Source organism: Lemur catta, chromosome 13, assembly GCF_020740605.2.
Source record: "Lemur catta isolate mLemCat1 chromosome 13, mLemCat1.pri, whole genome shotgun sequence".
NCBI lineage: Eukaryota > Metazoa > Chordata > Mammalia > Primates > Lemuridae > Lemur > Lemur catta.
Window position 1 is genome coordinate 55690667 of NC_059140.1, and position 24683 is coordinate 55715349.

Below are 24683 nucleotides of genomic sequence, written 5' to 3' on the forward strand. Positions count from 1 at the left end.
CTCATTTGAACATTTGGCAGATGAAGTTGACACTTTACTGCCAGAAATATGTGAGTTTTATCTCTGTTATAAACTTTTGGGTTTTCTGTCTTTTCTTCTCTTAGAGAAATGAAGTCCTTTCCTTACTCATAAACACACAATTTTAGCCAATCATCTATTTTTTTTTCTTTATTATACTCTATGATTCTTTTACACATGTAAAGCCTTCTTACATTATACCAACTTTTTCAAGATGGAAATTTCTGAAAGATTTGTCTATATCCTTCTACCACATCACTCCTGCATGCTTTTCTTTTGATTCTTTATGGGAATATTTTCATTCATCCTGGAGAAAATTTCATAATTCCCTTGATTTTGTTTACTCATCAATGTAAGGATAAGACATCACTTGTCAACAGGCAGTTTATCCAAACTCAATGTTCATTTTGGTTTAATTGGTCTTTCTCTTAGAAATAAAAAGAAGAGAAAGAAGTCATTCACAATTCATGGCCTAATTTCAGTGCTTATCAGAAATTCATTTAATTTGTATTTAATGGATTTAGATAGCTTTCCCCTGCCATCCACCCTCTAGTGTATTCGCAGCAAACATGAATATTCTGGAAACATAAGACACTTTGTCTTTTTTTTTTTTAATTTTTTAGATAAACATTAAAAAATAAATCTCATAATCCCTAGAATGATGTTTTCCCCTTGGTAAATTCTTTTTCTAACCTCACAGCAAGATCTTTTACACACCTATTCTCCACTGGTCTGTTTACTCTGAGTTCAGAGTTACGGAAAAGATGGAGAAATATTTTACTTCAGTAAATAGCAGCCTTGTAGAGTGGTATGGTTTACAAATCTCTTGAGTATCGGATTTGGTGAAAGGTCAGAACCTGATCAAATATAGTTAAAGACAAGATACAGATTTTTAAAATTAAAATATTGTCATTTATCACAATTTATTTTAAATGACTGTGCTAATTATGTATCTTGGCTAGGTGTGGTGTCTCACACCTGTAACCCTAGCACTTTGGGAGGCAGGGGCAGGAGGATTACTTCAGGCCAGAAGTTCATGACCAGCCTGAGCAAGAGCAAGACTGCATCTCTACAAAAAATAGAAAAATTATCCAGGTGTGGTGGTGCGCGCCCGTAGTTCTAGCTACTAGAGAGGCTGGAGTGGGAGGACTGCTTGAGTTCAGGAGTTTGAGGTTGCTGTGAGCTGTGATGATGCCACTGAACTCTAGCCTGGGTGACAGACGGATAATCTGTCTAAAAAAAAAAAAAATACACACACACACACACACACACATATGTTTCCCAAACTAGTGGAAAATTAACTTTTACTCCATTTTAATTGTGTTTTGTTTGTATAAAATGAGAGAAATCTAGGCATATATATTACATACATATGTAATCATGACAAAGATATAGATATGATCTTTTAAACATCATAAACTGAGACTCAAGTATTTATGTAAGGCACTCAAAGGAATTGACAAAATAAATTGTTTTAACCTAGACTTTTCAGTCTCCAAAGTAGGTATTTTTCAATTAAACCATATTATCTATATATTTCCTTTCCTTTTAATTTGTATACTTTGAGGAGGATATGGAGAGAAGTAATTATTTTAATAATAGTACAATGATTAATTAAATCCCTTACCACTGAATGATGCAAAGTTTCTTTATCATATAAATCATATATTAAAATGTATATTCTAACTTCAACTTTATTGCAATGAAATAACTTGTTTCCTGTTCAGTATATTTCTTTCTACATTTATATGGAAGTTCTATCTTCTTTTCTTGGCTTTTCTTAATATTATCTCTAATAGCCCTTGAAAGTACCTTCTACATTGTGCGTCCTTTACTTTCTGATTGTATTAAAAGTTAAGGATAGGAAATATAAATTTGAATTAAATCCTACTATCATTGAACACTAAGCTTCAGGCAGCAGGGGGCTGGGGTGATATAAATGAAATATCTTAAAAGATGGAATGAAACATAACATGATATTTAAAATACAGCACTATGAAACTGCTGAAAAAACTACATAATAATGGTTAAATGATTTTCCTCTGAAAATTGAGTTATACAATTAGCATGTAATGAAGTAAACCAGAGAAAACATAAAATTACAATTGGATTCTCGTGTAGCAGGACTTGATTACAATCGTATTAAGACATATTCACCTATCTAAATAATATATTTCAAAGAATGAAAAAAAAATAAGAGCAAGATTAGGTTAACCAATAAATAATTTCAAAATAAAGGTTACAAGGACAAAAAATTGTTAACATCCATCCAAGCACTGTACATGGCTGAAGCCAATATAACATCCATTATTGTGTAGATTTACATAATACAATACCTTGGCCACTGGCCATTAAACACTTATTACTATAACTTTCTTTTTTCTAATTTTATGTTCACAAAGCAAACTGACAAGATCAGTTGCTCAGCTTTGTGGTATAAGCAGAAATTATATATAAACTGCTATTAAGAGCAGTCAGTAATTGGTACTAATTGATCAACAGTTACGTGCACATATGGAAGTAACATTCATTGGGTGTTGGGCAGGTGGGAGTGGGGAGAAGGGGATAGGAATATTTACACCTAACAGGTACTGTGCACACTGTCTGGGGGATCGGCATGCTTGTAGCTCTGACTTGGGTGGTGCAAAGGCAATATATGTAACGTAAACATTTGTACCCCTGTAATATTCTGAAATTAAAAAAAAACACAGAAATGGTATGTATGTGTAGATATGTGTATGAATTTGGATGGCTATATATATATGTACATGTCATTTCAATTTGAATTTGTCCTTAAGAAAATGTAAAATGAAATGGGGCATTAATAATTTGCCTTGTATGAAAAGCTTTCTTAATTTCATAATTAATTAGTTTGTTTTGAATGTAACATTTCAACTAATCTAATATTAAAATACGTCATTCATAAGTACCCTATGAATCATTAAAGAAAAATTTAATCTAGCAACTGAGATATTAATAGAGGAAAATTATTTCTTGCAGTAACAATCAGGCAATGCTTATGAAGGATATTGTTGATAAAATTAACCATTGTTTAACTTTAGTTTTCCAGTTGTGATAATATTACTGCAGAAAGAAATGCCCAAAGCATTTGCAAAGTTAAAGGAAGTACAGAGTCACCTGTTCCATTAGCAGTAATATATCATTGCTCAATCATTTTCTGACTTGCTAATGAAATTTGCAGGCTTTGAGGATCTCTACTCATTATGATGGGCTGACATTTCTGGCAATGCAAATTCTCTAGATCATCTCTAGGGAAGTAGAATTGAAAACTCCATAAATACGGTATTTTTATTAACTACTAACAATGTAAGCCTAATCACTCCTATCATCTACAACTTAGCGATAGAGATGAGAAGAGCACTGCAACTCCTATTTCAGAAATTAGATAGTTCACCTTTAAAACACAGAAAACCAGTTGGTTATTGGAATTTAAAAGGGCAGGAAAAGAAGGCCAGAAAGACATTATTTCATATTTGTAATAAACAAATATAAGGCAATTATTTTAAAAAAGGACAACTAATATATTTATCTCCCCCTTTTCATTTCTTTGTTCAATGTTCTAAGGGCCTATTATGTGTAAGGCACAATGAAAACTCTCTTATCTCAAATTGATACAATGGGGTATGAGAGAAGACATAAAAATGAATGAGTACAGCTAGAGAGAATGTAAAGTGTTTGCCTGAAGCATTTCTGGTAGCCTAGACATTAATAAATTAGGATAACACTAACAAAATTAAAATGTCTCTCTTTGGATTCCAGTTGATTTGGTGAAATGAAAGATATTAAAAGCAGAAAAAAGTACTTTTTTCCTATTTCAAATCTATCACATGCAAGAAAGAATCATAAAAGATGGCAGAGAGGGGGAGCAAAAACAAAATGTTAACACCCACAGAAAAAGGGGGGGACCACAGTCTCGGGTGCATTATTGCCAAATTCTGTGAAATCAGAATCTAAAAAAATTAAAGTCTTCACATTAATTTAATACAGATGAGATTGTCTTGCTGCAATGGCATCATACAGTATAATTCTGGTAGCATATGCATTCTATTGTGTGTATCAAATCCATGAACTGTGATCCATTAGTCATCATACAGCCAGTCTAGGTCTGTGTGTGCTCTCAAATTTTTGTGATTTCCAAAGAATTATCCATTTTTGAGTCAATGAGTGATGGATAAGTTTTCATTTTCAGAGTGAATCTTTCCAATCCCCCTCCTCCACACACGTTGTAGCATGATAGTTATCATACCATGCAGAAGTCTTTGCTTATAAAAGTTTGCAGCTATGTGGGGAACCATTATCAACCTGAATAATCCTTTCTCCTCAGTAATGTCTGGAATTAGCAATATGATCTCATGTTCATTATTCCTAAAAACATATGATAATAATGAGATACCATACTTTTACTTATCATGTCTCCATAAAAGGTCTTAACTCTTTAACAGAGTATCTCTGCATTGTATAGTCACCAGCCCCTGGCTTCCACCTACCTATACAGATTTTTGAATAATTAATAGTTTTAAGTGAATTACATTATGAGTTAATGTAACATCTGCCCAGGTAGCCAAGAAACTTCAATTGGCTTCTGAAGGAGGATGTTTCTTGAGCTACTGCAGCCTTTAATTTTAGAAGTCTACCTTCTACTAGGACTGTTAACAAAAGCCATGAAATGGAATTTTTTTCCTTAGTTACCTTCTACCTTGTATTTCTTCTACTTAGAAATCTCTGCCAGGTCTAGGTGTATTTCTTCCCCATTCCTTTCACAAGACTTTTTATCCATAATCAGCCTGAAGCTTTTTGCCACATTGTATGGAAGATGAGTAGGCAGTCCTTTTGGAATTGAGTACTCATCATGTTTCTTTTTATGCCCTCCTTTGTCTGCCAAAAAGGGACTTCTACTGGCTTAAGTCTAAATAAAGTATTTGATGTTCCTTTCCACTCTCCTTAATCAGTGGTTTAAAAAATTGATTTCTCACACTTTTTTTTTTTTTTAGACAGAGTCTCTCTCTGTCGCCCAGGGTAGAGTGTAATCTCAAACTCCTGAGCTCAAGCAATCCTCCTGTATCAGCCTCCGGAGTAGCTGGGACTATAAGCATGCACCACCACACACAGCTAATTTTTGCTACTTTTGGTAGAGAGGGGGTCTCACTCTTGGTCAGACTGGCCTCGAACTCCTGACCTCAAGCAATCCTCCTGCCTTGGTCTCCCAGAGTGCAAGGATTACAGGTATGGGCTCCCAAGTCCTACCAACCTCTTTTTTTTTCATAATACGTTTATGGATACAATTTTCCACTACTCCCTTAACCTGCAACTAAACTTTTTTATCTCTCCATTACCATTCAGTTCAAAACATTTTCTAATTTTATTTTCTTTTTTTTTTTTTCATTTATGAACTACAGTGTTGAATTTGCAGTCAGTCAGGGTTTTAAAATTTATTATTTTGTTAGAGATTTTTAGCAGAAGTTTAGCACTATGGCCAGAAAACAAAATGAATGATTTAAATTTTTTTGAAATTTTTTGAGGCAGTGGGTCTAAATCATTTTGGTCTCCGGAGTTGAGACCAAATGGAGTTGATTACGGAGTTAGAGTTAATTATGGTCAATATTATTTATGTGTACACTTGCAAAAAAATGTGAATTCATTGTTATTGAGTTTGATGTAGTAAACATATTGATCAGGTCAAGTCAATTTTTGTAAACCTATGTTTTTAATCATTTTATGTCTGTTATTATAACCAATATTAAGATACATTAAAAATTTTTACTTGTTTTGCTAATTTCTACATATTTCTTATATTTTATCAAATTTTGCTTTATATATTTTGAAGGTATGCTATTATGAGCACATAAATTCAAGATTGTGATATATGTGCTGAATTCTTTTTTATTTAGAAAAATTCTCTTTTTATCTCTACTAATGTTTCTTGTCCTATATCAATTTTGTCTGAAATGAATAGATCCATGTTAACTTACTTTTGTATTATTGTTTGCATGGCTCATCCTTGTCCACCCTTTTCGTGCCATTTCTTGTATGTTGCTGCACTTAACATATCTACCTTTTTGTTCATTTTTAGCCACTAAAAAAATACTGAACTTGACTTCTTTCTGAGTCTGCAGTGAATAAAGTTCAAATTCATGTTTGAAAAGCATAAATATCTTCCAAAATGCAAAAATATAAACTTGTTTTCATTGTCAACATTGAGTATATAAATCTACTCTTTACAAAGTTAGATACAGATAATTTAATCTAATTTATGCATAGTGTCCTAGAGAGTGGAAATGGCTTACCCAGTATAAGAGGTCTTATTATATGCAATGGCTTAAACCAGGATTCTTAAATTTCCTGTAGATTGTTTTTCCAGTATATTACACAGCAGTGGCTTCTCATTTCTTTTTTAATTGTCATACTCATCAGTTTGTGATTTTTGTTGTTTCTTTTTAACATCATATTATCCATATGTTTTAATATAATAAAAATGTTAGTCCTGAAGGGTGTATTCATTTGTAAACAATAGAATTCTCTTAGTTAAATAAGCAATTAAAACCATATTTTATTGTGTGAACACTCATGCATTGGCCAGTGAAAAAACAGAATGGTACAGCTCTTCTGCAAAACATTTTGGTAGTTTCTCATAAGGTGAAAAATGTACATACCAAATGACACATCAATCACATTCCTGGGAATTTTTTTTCTATAAGAATAAAATCTTAGGTGCACAGAAAAATATACACAATGATTGTTTATAGTACCACTATTTTTAACTGCTCAAACTGGACACAAATAAATGACCTTCAGTGGGTAAAAGGATAAACAAACTATGTTTTTAATATATCCATGCAATGGGATACTAATCAACAATAAAAAACAATAAACTATTTATGTATCTAGCAATATGGATGCATCTCAGAGGATTATGTTGAGTGAAAGGGGCCAATCTAAAATGACTTCATATTATATGATTTCACATAGATGCTATTTCTGAAAAAACAGAACTATAGTGTAGGAGAACTATATAGTGATCAAGATCAGTGGTAGTCAGATGTTGCGGGTAAGAGGAAAGTTTTGCTAAAAAGGGATAGCATAAAGTTACACTTTCCTCAATCTTCAAGGTAAAGTCTAATGCCCTTTTCCTGGCTAGCTGACTTTCAGCTCTTCATTCCTTATTAATATTTATTTGGATTTAAAAGAGAAATACAAGTACAGCCAGATTTCCTAACACATCCTGCTGAGTTCTTTTCACTGACAATAGAACTTCCCTCCATTCCATTTCCTGCCATAACACATTTTAATGTCATATTCTTCCTTTTCCCCTCTGGATGATATTAAGCCAGGGAACAGAAGATGTACTTTGAAAAGAGAAAGAAAATGAAAAAGAAAAAGAAATCCATAATTCCAAACAAGACATAAGGCCATCCACCAAGCTTTTCTTTATGTCATTTATATGCAAAGTGTATCCTAACTGCTCAAGCTTCATGTTAAAGGGTTTTTAAATGTGATTCTATGAGTAAGTATAACATAAAATTAAATACTATCAAATAAAAATTTCACTGGACACTAGTTTAAAAAGGACAAGATAGATTTTATTCAGGCTTCTGTAGTAGAGGAGAGAAGTTTCCATACAGACTGAGCTCAACTCCTCTGAAATAAAATGTAGGGGTGTTCTAAGTACTGGGATGAGATAATGGAAAGTACTGGAGGACTTCAGGGGAATGCATATCAATGTGATTAGACCTTCTGTGTTTGCTGATTGGCTAACTGGCACCAAAGCTAGGTCCCTATGCTCCCACAGAGACTGGGCGAAGAGGGCACTGTCTTTCTTGATGACTACATTTCAAAGGGATGGGTCCTAGAGAGAGACATCCCAGGGTTGTAAAACCAGAAAGAGGCTGGGAGAAGATTTACAACACAAAGGAGCAGAAAATGAATTTACCATCACAAGTTTTCTAAAGTAAATCATTTAAGAAAACGGAGGGCAGGAGCCTATTTTCAGAAAGAAGCCTCTCTAAAGTTTAGTCAAGCTGAGGTGAGAACATGCTACCTGTTCATAATGAATTCAAGACATACTTCCAATGATGGGCTCACCTAGGTGATTTCATCTCTGACTGGACTCAAGTTGTTCATGATCATGTCTGCTATATAAAGGTAGATAAAATGTTTTTCTTAACCAAACAGACGGGAGGCTATCTTTTGTTTTCTCTCCCTCCTTCCTTTATTTTCATTTTTCTTTCTCTTTCCCTTTTTTTTGTTTGCTTGTTTGTTTGCTTTGTGTTCATTTTGGTGGATTTTTGTTTATTTGTTTGTTTTTGCTTTTGTTTCTGTGGATTCCTTTACACTTTCAACAAGATCATAGTGTCATTGGGCTTCTGTTTTTAATTCAAAATACTTTTAAGACAAAGGTAACAACCACTTGATTTACAGCATTGCTTTTAACTGTAAAGTTTCTATGATTTGCCACTTGTATTTATAGTTTCTCCCATGAAATAAATACAATGGTTTTGCTCTATTTTATATAATACCTTAATTCATTATCTCAAAAAGAAATTTATAATATGCATCTTATTTGTTGAGAGGTAAGCATTCAGTTTACTCATACATTTTTTAAAGCTACTCATTTGTACGTGGGTAGAAAATATGTGGAAAAGTATGTGACAGGCACTGAATTGAGCAATCCACATGCCTTATCTCAATTAAGCCCATTATACAAATAAGAATTGAGTCTGAGAGATGTTACATGACTTCTATACAGTCACCCTGCCAGTGAGGGGCCACAATCAGGAATAGAACTAACATCTGACAGACACGAAATCTCTATTCTTATTTTTAAACTTTGTTTTTTAAAAATCATATATCTAGTCCCCTATGAAATTTTTCATCCTACATCATTTTAGATATTCCTGTTATTTTTCTTTAAAAATAATGATGGCGACTTGATTATGGTTAAGTGAAATCTGTTTGTCATTTTGCTTTTGCTTTTGGTAGGCTGCACCTAGGAAATGAGGGAAGCACCTGGGAATTCAGGTTTTTGGCTTCAGAGCAGTTTATAAGATAAGATCACAAGATCCTAAAGCTAAATATTTCAGGAATACCAAACACTGGATAACTGGACTATGTGCCATTTAATTGGCAAAACAGAAAGGTGACCTGTGATCTTGGTTAAAGTGATGGACAGGTAGGCAATCCCAACGTAAGGCCAAAGCAGAATGTTTAAATAGAAGGAAAAATGATAAGAATGATATTCAAATGAGTTAAGAACAAAGATAAATGTAGTGGTCAAAAGGTTTTGTTTTGTTCTGATTGTTCATTTAAATGTATTCATACTTTTTACGTACATTTTGGTACATTCCTGTAACTATAACATGCAATTTCCTACCTCACCCTGTGTATGTGCACAGGAATATGTACTTATCATCCTAATCTTTAGGAAGTACATGTGGAATGTAGAACTCCATAATCTTTTTACACTAAGGGATATTTGATGATCTCCTTCAATTAAAAATGTCATTTTTAGTTTTAAAAATAAAGATATGGAGATGGTGTCTTTTGTTTTCATTATTTCTAATAAAATATGAAGTAACAAAGTTCTACATAAACATTTCTGTGTGCGGTACCCTACCTTTCTTCAACTTACTTATTTTTCCCAAATCTCACTTTTTATCTCCATTTTTATTATTTAACAAACTCCTCACATTTCTCCACATCCAGTTTAAATACAACTAATGATTTATTTATATATATTTTAATATAATAAAACATTAATTACGTTTTCTAGAGACTTGTTTCTCCTTGTATATTTAAAAGTATTCTGAGAAGCAATTAAATGCCTAAGGTAACTTTAAAATACAATTTAGAATGAAAAAACTGAAAATAGAAAGAAATATTAAACATCCGAAAAATAATTGCTACAGATCAATGTAGACATTTAAATGTAAGTTATTCAATTAATATTTTTATTTTTAATATTTCATGTTAGTTATTCTGCTTTGATACTATTTAATACTTAGGAATTAATTTAAAAACAATATCAGCACAAGTTTTTCTCAGAACTGAAGAAAATTTCTTGTAAGGCATTTAAGAAATTAAAATGGTATATTTATGGCAGTAGTATTAAAACCTCTAGGATTTTAGGCTCACACCTAACAATATATTCAAAGAAGAAAAGTTGTTTGTGAAAAATAGTTTTGAAAGGTAAAGGGAGTGAATTAGAAAACTTTTGTACATAAATTTATGTAGATATTTTCTAAAATATTTTTGAACTTCAATATACCAGTATTTTAATAAAGATTTTAGAAATTTTGACTGGTAATCAATACATTTAGTTTTCATTGTTATAAGACTGACTTGTTAGTATAATTTTTTTAATGAATGTTCACTTATTATTTATTTGCAAATTATCTAATACATGCATACTGTAATAAATTATAATTTGGGGAACATGTTATGTTGCTAGTCTCAAAAAAGTACTTGCCCATTGATTGTTTTATCTCATTAATAAAATTTGTTTAATTAAGCTATGTACCCATAGTTTTATTATTAGTATCAGAACAGAAGTTTAGTGCAGTACAAAACAATGTATACTTAAATGTAAGCAAAAAATGGATTTTGATGAATATTTAATTGGGCTAAACATATATTAAATGCAATCTAAAACAAAAAAAATTAACAGACACACAAGGACAAATAGTACATGATATCACTTGTATGATGAATCTTAAATAGTCAAAGTCATAAAGGCAGAGAGTGGAATGGGAGTTGCCAGACACTAAGGGAGATATTAGTCAAAGGATACTAAGATTTGGTTACACAAGATGATAAGTCCTAGAGATCTACTATACAGCACAGTTAACAACATTATATTGCATACTTAAAAAGTTTGTAAGAGAGTAGATCTATATTAACATAGCTAATTATAATGTTAACAATGTTCTACAATTACTCATAATGCAATCTTATTTTGTTTTCAATACTATCGGAAATAGTGACTAGAGAGCATTTCCTTAAGCCTGGCACATAAAACATACTCAATAAATATTTAATAACCAATGGATATGAATTTGTAAATGTCATATTCCAGCACTTTATTGAAAAGAATACTTAAAGGCACTGCATGTCATTTCACTACAATAACAGTTCAAAATAAAATAAAAATTAAATATTTTAATAAAATAGGTACATACATATTTATTAAAAAGAAGAATGTCAAAGTTTGCTATTCACTGCAACCATTCAAGGAATACATTTGGTTTACATATAATTAATTCAAATTCTCTTAGTTAGGCATGGGGATGATAAAAGGAGAATAAGAGAGAATAAGAAAGAGATGTTAATTATCCTCATAATGTATTTGGACTAGCAGGGAAAAAAAAATTAGTGAAAAATAATGGCAATGACTGCTATGCAGAAGAACAAGATGTTGAGCAACAGAGGTGAGTGAAAGTCTCTAAGAAGAAATAATACCTAGGCTGACACTCAAAAGATAAATAAGAGTTACGCTTGCAAAAATTAATAGGAGTATATTTTGTTTCTTGAAGGGACTATATGTATAAGTTCTAGAAGCCAGAAGAAGAATGAACACATCTAAAGAGTAAAAGAAGCTTGACTTGACTATTGCTTAAAGATTAGAAGTTATTATATATTTTAAAAAAAAAAGAGTGGCATTGGAATGTTACTAATACACACACAAATGATAAATGCTTGAGGTGACAGATACCCCAATTACTCTGATTTGATTATTTATTACACATTATATGCTTGCATCAAAACATCACATGAGGCTGGCACAGTGGCTCACGCCTATTGTCCCAGGTACTAGGGAGGCTGAGGCAGGAGGATTGCTTGAGCCCAGGAGTTTGAGGTTGCAGTGAGCTATGATGATGCCACTGCACTCTAGCCTGAGCAACAGTGAGACCCTATCTCAAAAAACAAAACAAAATAAATCATATGTTAAATATATGCAACTATTATGTACCCACAATGATTAAAAATAAAAAAATTTTATAACGTGGACAGGGTCTTCAATGAAAAGGCAGTCAAAAATATTACTAATTTTCAAAATAACATTTTACAAGACACTTTTCATATTTTTTTACAAATTAATGGAACAAATATATTACAAATGTTCATGTAAATAAAAATTTTAAAGAATAGCTTAGAGAGTAATGAACTATAGTAAATATTTAGTATTTATGGCAACATAAATTATAAGATTGAATTATAGATGAATTTTGACAGAGAGAGAAGTTTTTGGGTCATAGTTGTTTGCAGGATGGAGGGTCATGCAGTCTGTAGTTTCAGATGGAATGATTGTAAGTTTTTCCTGTTTGTTTTGTTTAAGAATTTTTTGTTGTTATGGTTTGTTATTTTATTATATTTAGTCTTGATTCCTTTCTTGTAATCAACAGCCCAATTATTATTCATGGTTCCATTTTGACATATTCAAGATCTAAAAGTTGTCAAAATTTCTTCATATATTGTATTGTATTGTGTTATGATGGTTTTAAAGGGACAAAAACTTCTCTCCCTTGTAACTAACACTATTGCCAATTAGTTCTGTCACCTACAGATGTGTAGAAATCAAATTGTTCTTTCTTAGAATATAATATTAATATTGAAGACAGATTTTATCATCTTTCCCCCCCAAAATTTATTTCTTGCAGCTTTTTTTTTATTAATCTATTCCACTTTCTTACTTCACCCCATTTTATTATCCTTTTTTGACATTACATGTATTCTATTCTATCTGTTTTTAACTCTTACTGTCACTTTGTACTAATTCTCTCTGTTTTTATATTGTTATCTCTTTTATCTTCCCTAATATAATTCTCATGAGATTAGAAAAATAAAATGGCTGGTTCCCACTTAGAGAACGGCATGAAGTCTGCTTATTGAAATAATTTAAACAAAGCCATTTTCCATGTTAGCATTCCCTTGTTTGTTTTAGAAATAATGAAAACAAATATTTGAAGCAAATTTGTCCCACCTGGTTGCTATTGTCACTTTTCTGAGCTTTTAAAAGTTTAGCTTATGACAATAAAACAGCATAGCCCAATCCCAAAAACACAGACTTAGCTTTTAATCATCAAACTAAGAAAATTCTCTGTAGGGGGCATATATAACATATATAGAACTTATAACTAATAAAGAATTACTGCTGAGCATATTAGTGCTTTCTGAAACAAACAAAAAGTAGTGCAGGTGGTTTTCTAACGTTCTAAAACAATGCTAAGGAAAATGTATTTTTTGCTAATATGACATGGAAAGATAATAGAATAAGATTAACTGTTGCCAATCAAGGCAGATGCAGGAGAAATACCAAACTCAGTCATCTTTGGAAGGAAATGATGGGTACCTGGATGAACAAGCCTCACACAATGGGTGGTTGTAGGTGGTCTCTGTTTCCCTGGAGGAGTGCCTACATTTAAAGTGAACCTTCTGGCCGGGCGCGGTGGCTCACGCCTGTAATCCTAGCACTCTGGGAGGCCGAGGTGGGTGGATCGCTCGAGGTCAGGAGTTCGAGACCAGCCTGAGCGAGACCCTGTCTCTACTAAAAATAGAAATAAATTATCTGGCCAACTAAAATATGTATAGAAAAAATTAGCCGGGCATAGTGGCGCATGCCTGTAGTCCCAGCTACTCGGGAGGCTGAGGCAGTAGAATCGCTTAAGCCTGGGAGTTTGAGGTTGCTGTGAGCTAGGCTGACGCCACGGCACTCACTCTAGCCCGGGCAACAAAGTGAGACTCTGTCTCAAAAATAAATAAATAAATAAATGAAAAATAAAGTGAATCTTCTGGCCTCTGTCCCATCACTCACTCCTACACAAAGAAAGTAGAGAATGTAATCAGAGATTCTGGGAGAAGAAAGGACAGCCCTTTTTTTCTTCCCTCTTTTTTGCTTAAGGGATCATTGACCACAAAAGTTCATATTCTGGCCTGCCTATTCAAATCTTACATGAACACTCTCCTATCAGGGAAGTCACTTTTTGGACTCAGGAGGTAAATAAACCTAATTCTGGGGGCAATGTTAACAAGCCCCTTAGTTTAAAGGCTCATTCTAATCCTACATTTTGTCAATAATAAAGAGCCTTTGTGGTGTTCATCTGCTGAAATTATATGCTCTAAATATCTCAACTGTTCAGATCTTGGTCATAAAAAAGAGAAATATTTTTATTGGATAAAATAAAATACCTTTTCTGATTATTTAGGCTGGCAATATTAAGAGATAGAAAAGGAGTGGAATTTGGGGACCATAATAATCTCTTTATCGGGCCAGGGAAATTTGATAGCATGTTATTGTGACTGAGACTGGTATAGCCAAACAGTTAGTCTTTGCTGCACTGCAGCTGAAGCCTAGGACTTAGGCCAAGAATATTTTGATCCTAACTTGAGATTGCAGTTTACAGAAATGCCTTTCAGCAAGTTTGCGCAACCCAGACTTTAACGCAGAAACCTGAGTTCCTTATGCCTAAAGCAAGTGTGAGCAACTCAGCATACACAAGCTGCACAGCTTCCTGGGAACCTCAAAACACAGAGCTGAATTTTTTCCAGGAAGTAGCAACAATCCAACTCTAGGGGAAAGAAAAATGTTCTATACACAGTTCATTTGGACATACAAGGGCAGAGCAATTGATTTTCTGCTTTTACTGTTTTTCTATCGGTATCTGCATGTTACAATTCCATTAAGTCCCATGTAAAGTACAGAATATAAGTGTGTGATATTTTGACATTAAGTTGTTTGTGTCAGGACAAGAGATGCATACCTGATAGGCTCTCCCATATTTTCTACCTTTTTTTTTTTCCGTAATATAAAAATCCGTTTGGAATACCCTGTCTCTAGGAATCAGTTTCTAGGAATCCAAAGGGGAAACAGAATAGGTTGATAACATGTACAGTAATAAAACTAAGATTAAATTTTTAAAAGAGAGACTAATTAGGCTATAGGAAAGGATTTAAAGCTTTTTTTGCAAGAATCAGTTTTGTCTTAGAAGAGCTATTCCTGAGATATGAAGAGGGAAATGACATCTTAAAGGCCGTGAAAGATCTATTATATATAAAATTAAAAGAAGGAAATAGCAGAGGATGTAAACAGGTAGAAAACCATATCATGCTCATGGGTCAGCAGAATCAACATTGTTAAATGTTTATATCACCGAAAGTGACCTACAGATTCAGTGCAATCCCCATTAAAATACCAACACCATTTTTCGCAGATCTAGAAAAAATAATAATTCTACCCTTCATATGGAACCAGACAAGACCCCCGTACAGCAAAAGCAATCTTATGCAAAAAAAAAAAAAAAAAAAACAAATTGGGAAGCATCAATTTACCAGACTTCAAGCTATACTACAAGGCTATGGTAACTAAAACAGCATGGTACTAGCACAAGAACAGGGACAGACCAATGGAACAGAACTGAGAACCCAGATATAAAAGCATCCTCATATAGCCACCTCATCTTTTACAAAGAAGACAAAAACATACACTGGGGAAAAGAATCCTTATTCAACAAATGGTGCTGGGAAAATTGGATAGCCACATGTAGAAGACTGAAACAGTATCCTCACCACTCATATCTCACAAAAATCAACTCATGGTGGATAACATACTTAAACCTAAGGCATGAAACTATAATTATTCTAGAAGAAAATCTTGGAAAAACTCTTATAGATATTGGTCTAGGCAAAGAATTTATGAAGAACACTCAAAGGCAATCACAGCAACAACAAAAATAAATAAATAGGACATGATCAAATTAAAAAGCTTCTGCACAGCCAAGGAAACTATCATGAGAGCAAACAGACAACCTACAGAATGGGAGAAAATATTCACGTTACACATCTGAAATAGGGCTGATAACTAGAATCTATATAGAACTCAGGAAAATCAGCAAGAAAAAAATCAAACAACCCTGTCAAAAAGTGGGCAAAGGACATGAACAGAAACTTTTCAAAAGAAGATAGACTAATGGCTGACAAACATGAAAAAATGCTCAACATCTCTAATTATCAGGGAAATGCAAATCAAAACGACAAGTGAGAATGGCTTTATCTCCAGTGAGAATGGCTTTTATCAAAAAGTCCCAAAACATAAATGTTGGCATGGATGCGGAGAGACAGGAACACTCAAACACTGCTGGTTGGACTGCAAACTAGTGAAACCTCTGTGGAAAGCAATATGGAGATACCTCAAAGAGATACAACTAGAACTACCATTTGATCCAGCAATCCCATTACTGGGCATCTACCCCAAAGAACAAAAGACATTCTGTAAAAAAGACATCTGCACTAGAATGTTTATAGCAGCACAATTCACAATTGCAAAGATGTGGAAACAACCCAAGTGCCATCAATACATGAGAGGATTAATAAAATGTGGTATATGCATATAATGGAGTTCTACTCAGCCACAAAAAAAACAAACGTGATCTAGCATCTCTTGTATTATCCTGGATAGAGCTGGAACCCATTCTACTAAGTGAAGTATCCCAAGGATGGAAAAACAAGCACCACCTGTACTCACCATCAAATTGGTATTAACTGCTCAACACTTAAGTGAGTATATAGTAATAACACTCACTAGGTGTCGGGCAGATGGGAGGGGAGGGTGTATACACACATAATGCGTGCTGTGCTGCTGTGCGCATGGTCTGGAGGATGGACATGCTTGAAGCTCTGACTCGTGTGGGGCAAGGGCAATATACATAACCTAAACATTTGTACTCCCTTAATAATATGTTGAAATTAAAATAAAAATTAAAGGAATAATAAAAAAACTGATTAAAGGAAATACATAAGGCGTTTAAAATGCCTAGAAAAAACATAGGGGAAAATTTTCTTGACATTGGTTTTATCAATTATTTTTTGGATATAATACCAAAAGCACAGACCATAAAAGCAAAAATAAACAAATGGGAATACATAAAACTAAAAAGTTTTCACATAGCAAATGAAATAACAAAATGAAAAGAAAACTTATGAAATGGGAGAAAATATTGGTCAGCCATATATCTGATAACCTGTTAATATCGAAAATACCAATATATAACAAACTCATACAACTCCATAGCAAAATAACAATCTGATTGCTTGGAAAAAGTAGCTTAATAGATATTTCTCAAAAGAGGACACAGAAATGGCCAAAAGGTACTTAAGATGTTCAACATCACTGATTATTAGGGGAATATAAATCAAAACTACAATCAGATATCTATCCCATACACCTGTTAGTATAACAAATTTTGGTAAGGATCTACAAAAAAGGAAACCTTTGTACACCATTGGTGGGAATGTATATTGCGACAGCCATTTTGGAAAGAAATACGGAAGTTCATCAAAAAATTAAATTAGAATTACCATATGATCCAGGAAAAACACTTTTGAGCATATATCCAATTGAAATGAGTATCTTTAAGAGATTTATGAACACTCATGTTCATTGCATAATTATTTGCAATAGCCAAGATATGGAAACAACTTAAGTGTCTTCTGATAGATGAATGTATACATACATACACACACATTAGAATATTATTTAGCCACAGGAAAAAAAAAATCCTGGCATTTGCGACAATATGGGTGAAGCTGAAGGACACTATGTTACATGCAGTGAGCCATACAGAGAAAGAGAAATACTCTATGATATTGTTTTTATGTTGTCTCTTAAAAATATGTCAAACTCATAGGACCAGAAAGTAGAATGATGGATGCCAATAGTTGGGGGTGGGGGAGAGGCAAATAAGGAGACGGTGTTTATCAAAAAAATATAAAATTACAGTTATAAGATGAATTTGTTATGAGAATTCAATGCACAGCATGAGGATTATAGATAATAATACTGTATTATATATAGTCATGTGCCACATAACAATATTTCAGTCAGCAATAAACTACATATATGCTAGTGGTTCTATAAGATTATAATGGAGCTACAAAATTCCCATCACTTAATAAAGTGAAAACCATCATAACATTGTAGCGCAACCCATTGCTCACGTTTGTAGTGATGCTGGTGTTAACAAACCAACTGTGCTGCCAGTTATGTAAAAGTATAGCACATACAATTATGCATAGTGCATACATAATACTTGATAGTAATAATAAATATGTTACTGGTTTATATATTTACCATACTACATTTTTTCTTGTGATTTTAGATTATGTTCCTTGCACTTATCTTTTCAAAAAATAGTTCACTGTAAAACAATAGTCCCTGTTATGCTGGCAGCAGCCTTGTATACCTCTTGATTACATCATTTTCTCTTGCAAATGATTTAATCTAGTGTTGTTTTGTTCATCATGGCCTCTAAGCCTTCTTCTGTTAATGTTGCCAGTAAGAGGCCACCTACAGTGATTGACCTAGAAACAAAATTAAAAGTGATTAAGGACTACAAGGGTGGAAAATCACTAATGGTTATTGCTAACCAGTCAGGCATATTCTATGCCACCATAACTACTATCTTGATGAACAAGAACAAAGTGATGAATTCTATTAAAGGATTTGCTGGCAAGGGGACCAACAAAAATTCGAGAAGGGCCTATATCCAACATAGAGCAACTTCTAAAGACGTGGACTGAAGAACACATACAGAAGCATATCCCTCTAAGCACTATGACAAATACTGCCAAAGCAAAAAGTCTGTTTGCGATGTTGAAAGAAAAAGCTGGACCTCACTAAAATGTTGAATTTACAGCTAGCTCTAGGCAGTTCAAATGATTCAGAAACCGTTATTCATTCCATAATGTAAAAGTAAGAGTTGAGTCTGGGAATGCTGGATGTAGAAGCAGCTGAAAAATTTTTGTAAACTGTAGATAAGCTGATTGTGGGGGAAAATCACTTGCCAGAGTAAATTTTCAGATAAAACCTCTTTATTTTGGAAACAGATGCCTGAAAGGACTTTCATTCATAAGGAGGCCAAGTCAATGCCAGGGTTCAAGGCATTTAAGAATAGGATAACAGTCTTGCTGGGGGCAGTATTGCAGGCTATAAATTGAAACCCTTTGTGGTCTGGCACAGTGAGAAGCCCAGGGTCTTCAAGCATATCAATAAGCACACACTACCGGTGCCCTATAGGAGCAATAAAGAATTCATGGATGACCCAACTCCTCTTTCAAGGTGCCCTCCTAAATTGCTGTAGCAGAAAAATGGAGAAGTGCTGCTTGGAGAATAACTTACCTTTCAAGATTTTTCTTATTGTTAATAAGTGTTTCCACACATTGTCTTTATATTAACGATTGTCATCCTAATATCAAAGTAGCATTTCTCTCTACAAATACCACCTCTTTGATCCAACCAATAGATCAACACTTATAGCAGTTTTAACGCTACTACCTAAAAAGGACCTTTAACCAGACTATTGCTGTAATTGAGGAAGACTCTTATGCGATTCTTGAAGGACTACAGTATCTATAACCTTGCTTTAGCTTAGGGTAATATCACCAAGGAATATATGAATGGTATCTGGAAGAAGACATTCAAGTGGTTTGTGCATTACTTCAGAGGATTTGTTAAAGATTAGAGGTTACAAAAATCAAGCCTGTGATTGAGAAAGCAAGTAACTTTAACCTCAGTGTGGATGAGAATGGCATTGAGGAGCTCCTAGAGGTGGTTCCTGAGGAATTGACTAATGAGAAGTTTTTAGAACTGAAACAGGATCACTCAGCTGAAGAAGAGGCGAGATAAAAAGAAACTTTAGAAGAAGAAAAAGAAGAAGAAAAAAAAATCCAAAGAAATTCACAGTGAGGGGTTTAACAGAAGCTTTTGCAGACCTCAAAAATCTCCTTAAAATGTTTGAAAACAGGGACCACAATACCAAAATATTTTCATTAATAGAGAGGAATGTTCAGTAAGAGAAAGGAATGTTTTATTTGTTTACCAAACAATCTATGGTAAAAAAAGAAATAAATCAAGCAAATCACCTTGGATATATTTCTGAAAATAATGATACCCTCTCAAGAAGAGCCTCAGGCAGGTCCTGAAAGAGGTATTCCAGAAGGCATTGCTATCATAGAAGATGAGAGTGTAACAGAAGATTGGCCTGAAATAGGGTAAAAATGTTTTCTGTCTCTTCAAAACTACCTCACCTTCTTTGAGAACTAAAACATCCCTGCCTCAGGCCAATGGTCAGGAGGAGCAGAAGAGTGTCCTTTGTTTTTTGTGCCACAGGAAATGGCTGGGGGGAATTGCCTGGGTGGAGTTCCCAAGATTGTTTTAGCTAAATGTGGGATTATGAGATTAATCAGAACCTTTAAAAACTCTGTACTTCTGCTCAGAAACAGGACATTGGTACTTTAAGACAGGAGTGTGCCAATCTCCTCATTTGCCAGCAAATTAATAAACTCCTCTTTCCTTCCCCTCAAAGCACTTGTCTTTATTCTTCTGATGCAGCCTCAGGGACAAATGCCGCACTTTTGGTAGCGAGAGCCCCATGTGGGTTACTGTCCCTGGAGACCTTCCAGTGGGACAAGATGTGGAGGTGAAAGACAGTGATATTGATGATACTGGCCCAGTGTAAGCCTAGGCTACTACGTGTGTTAGTGTTTTAGTTTTTAACAAAAAGTGTAAAAAGTTAAAAAAAATTAAAACTTAAAAAAATAGAAAAATAATAATCCTGCAGGATTCTGAATCACAGACCTTTTTCCTCTCTTTTGTGAGACATAATCCTGCAAGTACACAAACTGCAGAATTTTTGTCAGTCATCGTGTGATAAAGAATGGAGCCTGAGTTGAGAAGATTCAGAAATTATGGCAGAGTTGAAAGCATCAGAAATCTGTCCCTACCTACCCAACAATTGTACAAACAAAATTTGTCTGATGTAACTATTATGGAAATTTGGAATCTTTAAAATGCATATTTGAGGTTTTTCTTTTTTTTCCCTTCAACAGTGTTTTGATTTCTTTTTTTTTTTATCTTTCTTATTTCCTTCTCTATCACATATGAAATTTTATGGGGAATGAATCATTTTGGAACAATTTTTATTTACTATTTTTATTTTTCCTATTCATCTTATTGAATTAAAACAGGACTACTAATTTCCTAAACAATAACACTAATAACAATGATGATAATTTTAGAGGAAAATCCTCAAAGCAATTTAATATGTCTATGAGCACCATTGGAATCATTCATTTAAGTATTCATCTCTAGGTTTGGATTATATAAAATCAATTTTGAATTGTGTTATATGGAAACAAAGGTACTAAGCAAAGAGAAATATAAAAACAATCATCAGAATAATGTCTTTCTCACTTTTTTAATGGTTGTCAAATTCACTTTATTACTTTATAAAGGATATGATTGATAGAAATATAGATATAGAAATAGGCTTATACCTATTTATCTCTATTTTTTGCTTTATTTTTATTGCTCTTACTGAACATATTGATGCAGTATATTTTATGTTCAAGAATATGTTCCTTTAACTTAAGATATAGTGGCAATAGCAAATTGTGTAAAGCCTGGTCAGAAAAGAGTCCTGCTGCATGCAGGGTTTTATGGTATTCTGTGAAAATGTCTGTTTTACTAAAATCTGACAGATGTATAAAATTTTCGAGCCATTGGCTAAAAGCTACTCCATGTAAAGTAGAATGTGATTTTCTACCTAATTATGAAGGTGCACTTTATCTGCAAGTTAGCAAAATGTTCCCCTTTGGGCAATTTTACCCTATTATAAGATAGCCTGATCCCAGAAATCCAGTAAAATCATCAATATTTCTTTTTCTTCTACTACATCTTCTAATGATATCAAATTTCAAAATTAAAATCAGTGTTAGCTCTCAAGTATTATAAAATTAGCTGACCACAATTTCATGGATGGTGGAAAAGACACAAGACACTTGGTTTAAAGCAAAAGACTTTATAACTAACTCATGGTAACAACCGTAACCAGTCTTTTTACCAGGCTGTGGTAGGTGTGTTGTCAAAGGCAACATGAAGAGGAAAAGGTTATGCTCACGCAAACCCTAGGGTACAATATAGGAGAGGGACCCTAAGCACAGGAAGCTGAATCTTTCATAAGAGGCAGCAAGTAGCAAATATGCCTTTGCTTAGAAAAAGACAATGTCTTTTGCTGAACAGTAAATGAACTTGTTATTTTCTCTGGAGAGTGACACTATTTCCATCTTCCAATGCTATTCACTACACAAACATACTTGAAAAGACATACTGGAAAACACTGCAATAAAGGCACTCATTTCCTCTACTCATAAGACAGACAGAAACGTAGGAGTCTCATGGAAATTGTCTCCCAACATGGGTAAATTATCCAGCTCTTTCTCTTGGCCTGACCTCTTAATTTCCATAATACCATTAAACTGCTTTCTCAGGAGGCAGATATGTGAGTCAGTCATGACTCTTTACACTTGGGTCTCATATCAGTAGTCTGAAAGAATTCACTCAACATTCATTGCATATCACTTAATTCAAGTCACCAAAATACTGAAACTCTCTCCAATAAAAAAACAGTAGAAAACAGAAACAATTCTTGGACATGTGAAACACCCTAAAATGAATTTCTAAAGTATTTGTTCACTTTATTTTAAAACATATTGAAAACTAAAAGTCTCACTTGAAATTGAATGAGACTTGGCAGAAAGTGTTCTTCTGTTTGTTTTGATTTTCTAGTAGCCTCTTAATCACTGATGTATTCAGCAGTACTCAGGGTATACATACAGCCACAATTTCTCCCCAAAGAGATTTCTTTCTTTAACTTACATTTGTGTTAAATATTAATTTTTATGTACCTCTTGAAATTGTTTGCCATAATTCAACATGAAAAGCATGATTATTTTCTATATTACACTGATTTCTGACACAAAGAAATATCCCACCTGAGTATGGTGGTATTATTTATTATTTAAAAAAGTAATTTGAATAAAGGTAAATTTTGTTTTTTCCATGACTTTTTAACCACTTTTTAAAAAATAAATTATTGCTGTGATATTCTGGCATAATCTATTATACATTCTTAAATATCCATATTTTCCCCAACATTGAAGTCACTCTATAACAGATGGTCAAAACCTGCCTTCAACAGCTGTCATATGGACCTTTTTTCTCTCCAGGTGCATTTATTTGCCTGCCTTCACCTGCAAGTTTTGAAAATCCCTTTGGGTTGAATTAAACAAGTGTAACGGAGCTTGTAAGGAAAACCAAACTAGGAAATGATTTGCATTAACAAGGGTAATAGACTCTTTTCTGGTTTGAAACATTATCTAGCCTATCATATCATATTTGTGTTGTCATATCCACACCAACACTATGTATTGCCATTATTGTTAATTTTGATACTCTGCTAGGCATGACAAGTTCAGGTTTCCATTAACATGCCTAGAATATTTACACTGAGAAACATCCACTGCTCCAAAGACATACATAGCAATGACAAAAAATATGTATTTGAAAATAAGGAAACAGAAAGACACAGCTGAGCTTAAATATAAAAATAGCTATATGAAAGGAGAAAAAAAGAATATAACCACAAACAATAGCTATATGAAAGGAGAAAAAAGAATGGGACTGATCTTTGGTTGATAAATAGGCAGTGGTAACAGACAATATGACTCCTTTTGAAAAGGGGGGAAAACAGTGTCCACAGAAGCTGGGAGAAAACAAGGCAATAAGGAAGCTCTTCTGATGAAAGATTGCTAAAAAGAAAATGTTCACAAGATACTGCCTTGGATGAACATGGCTTTATCAAAAACTGTGGACCACAGGATATGGGGGAGAAACACAAACAGGGCACCAGTGAGCCAGCCTGTGTACTCTTCCCTTGCTGAGTCTTACACCAGCACCATGCCTGGAGAATAATAACTTAGTAACAGGATTATTATAAGACCTGGTTCAGTATTGGAGTCTGAGGAGTTTGTGGGGGGAAATAGCAACATTGCTAGATAGGGGAAAGTGTGCAAAGACAGAAAAGTACAAAGAGCTGGAGGAAGGGAGGGAGGGAAGATGACAGAAATACGCATAGAGATAGAGTCAGGGATGAGAGAGAGACAAAAACTCTCAGTCAAAATTGAGCTTGCAAGTAAAAATTTAAAACATAGTAAAAGCAAAACAAAACTACTACCAAGAAAAATAGGAATAAATCAATAATGGGAATCAGATTTCACTAGAGTTAAAATTCATTTCATATATAAACATATAAAACAAGTATTGGGATATTCAAAGAAAAATATGAAGTCACAATTTGCATTTTAAAAGCAAAAAAATAGAAAAGGAAGAAAATTAGCATGCAAAAAGAGAAAGTTAGGTAGATAGATATTCATAAGAACAAATTAGAAATTTGGTTACTAAAAATTAAGGTATTAGAAATGTCATGATTTTTATACATTTTGTGCCTAATATTGTCAAAAACCAAGTAGTAAACTGGAATTGTAAACTTTAAATTTTGGGATTTTGGGTAGCAAATTTATAAATAAATTTATTTCATAAAGACAATGTGAGTATTAATGTTAAGCGATTGAAACATTTATGAAAGCCAATTTGAACATCCTGAAGCCAGTCTGGACATTCCATTTGAACATGTGTCAAGACCTGCCAGCTGCCTCCTTTTCAATAATATTAATATCATCTAGTTTCTCTCTCCATGGCCCCACCTTTTTCTCTCCTGCTCTTGTTACACCTCTCTACCATGACTTTCCTCTTTTCCACTCCA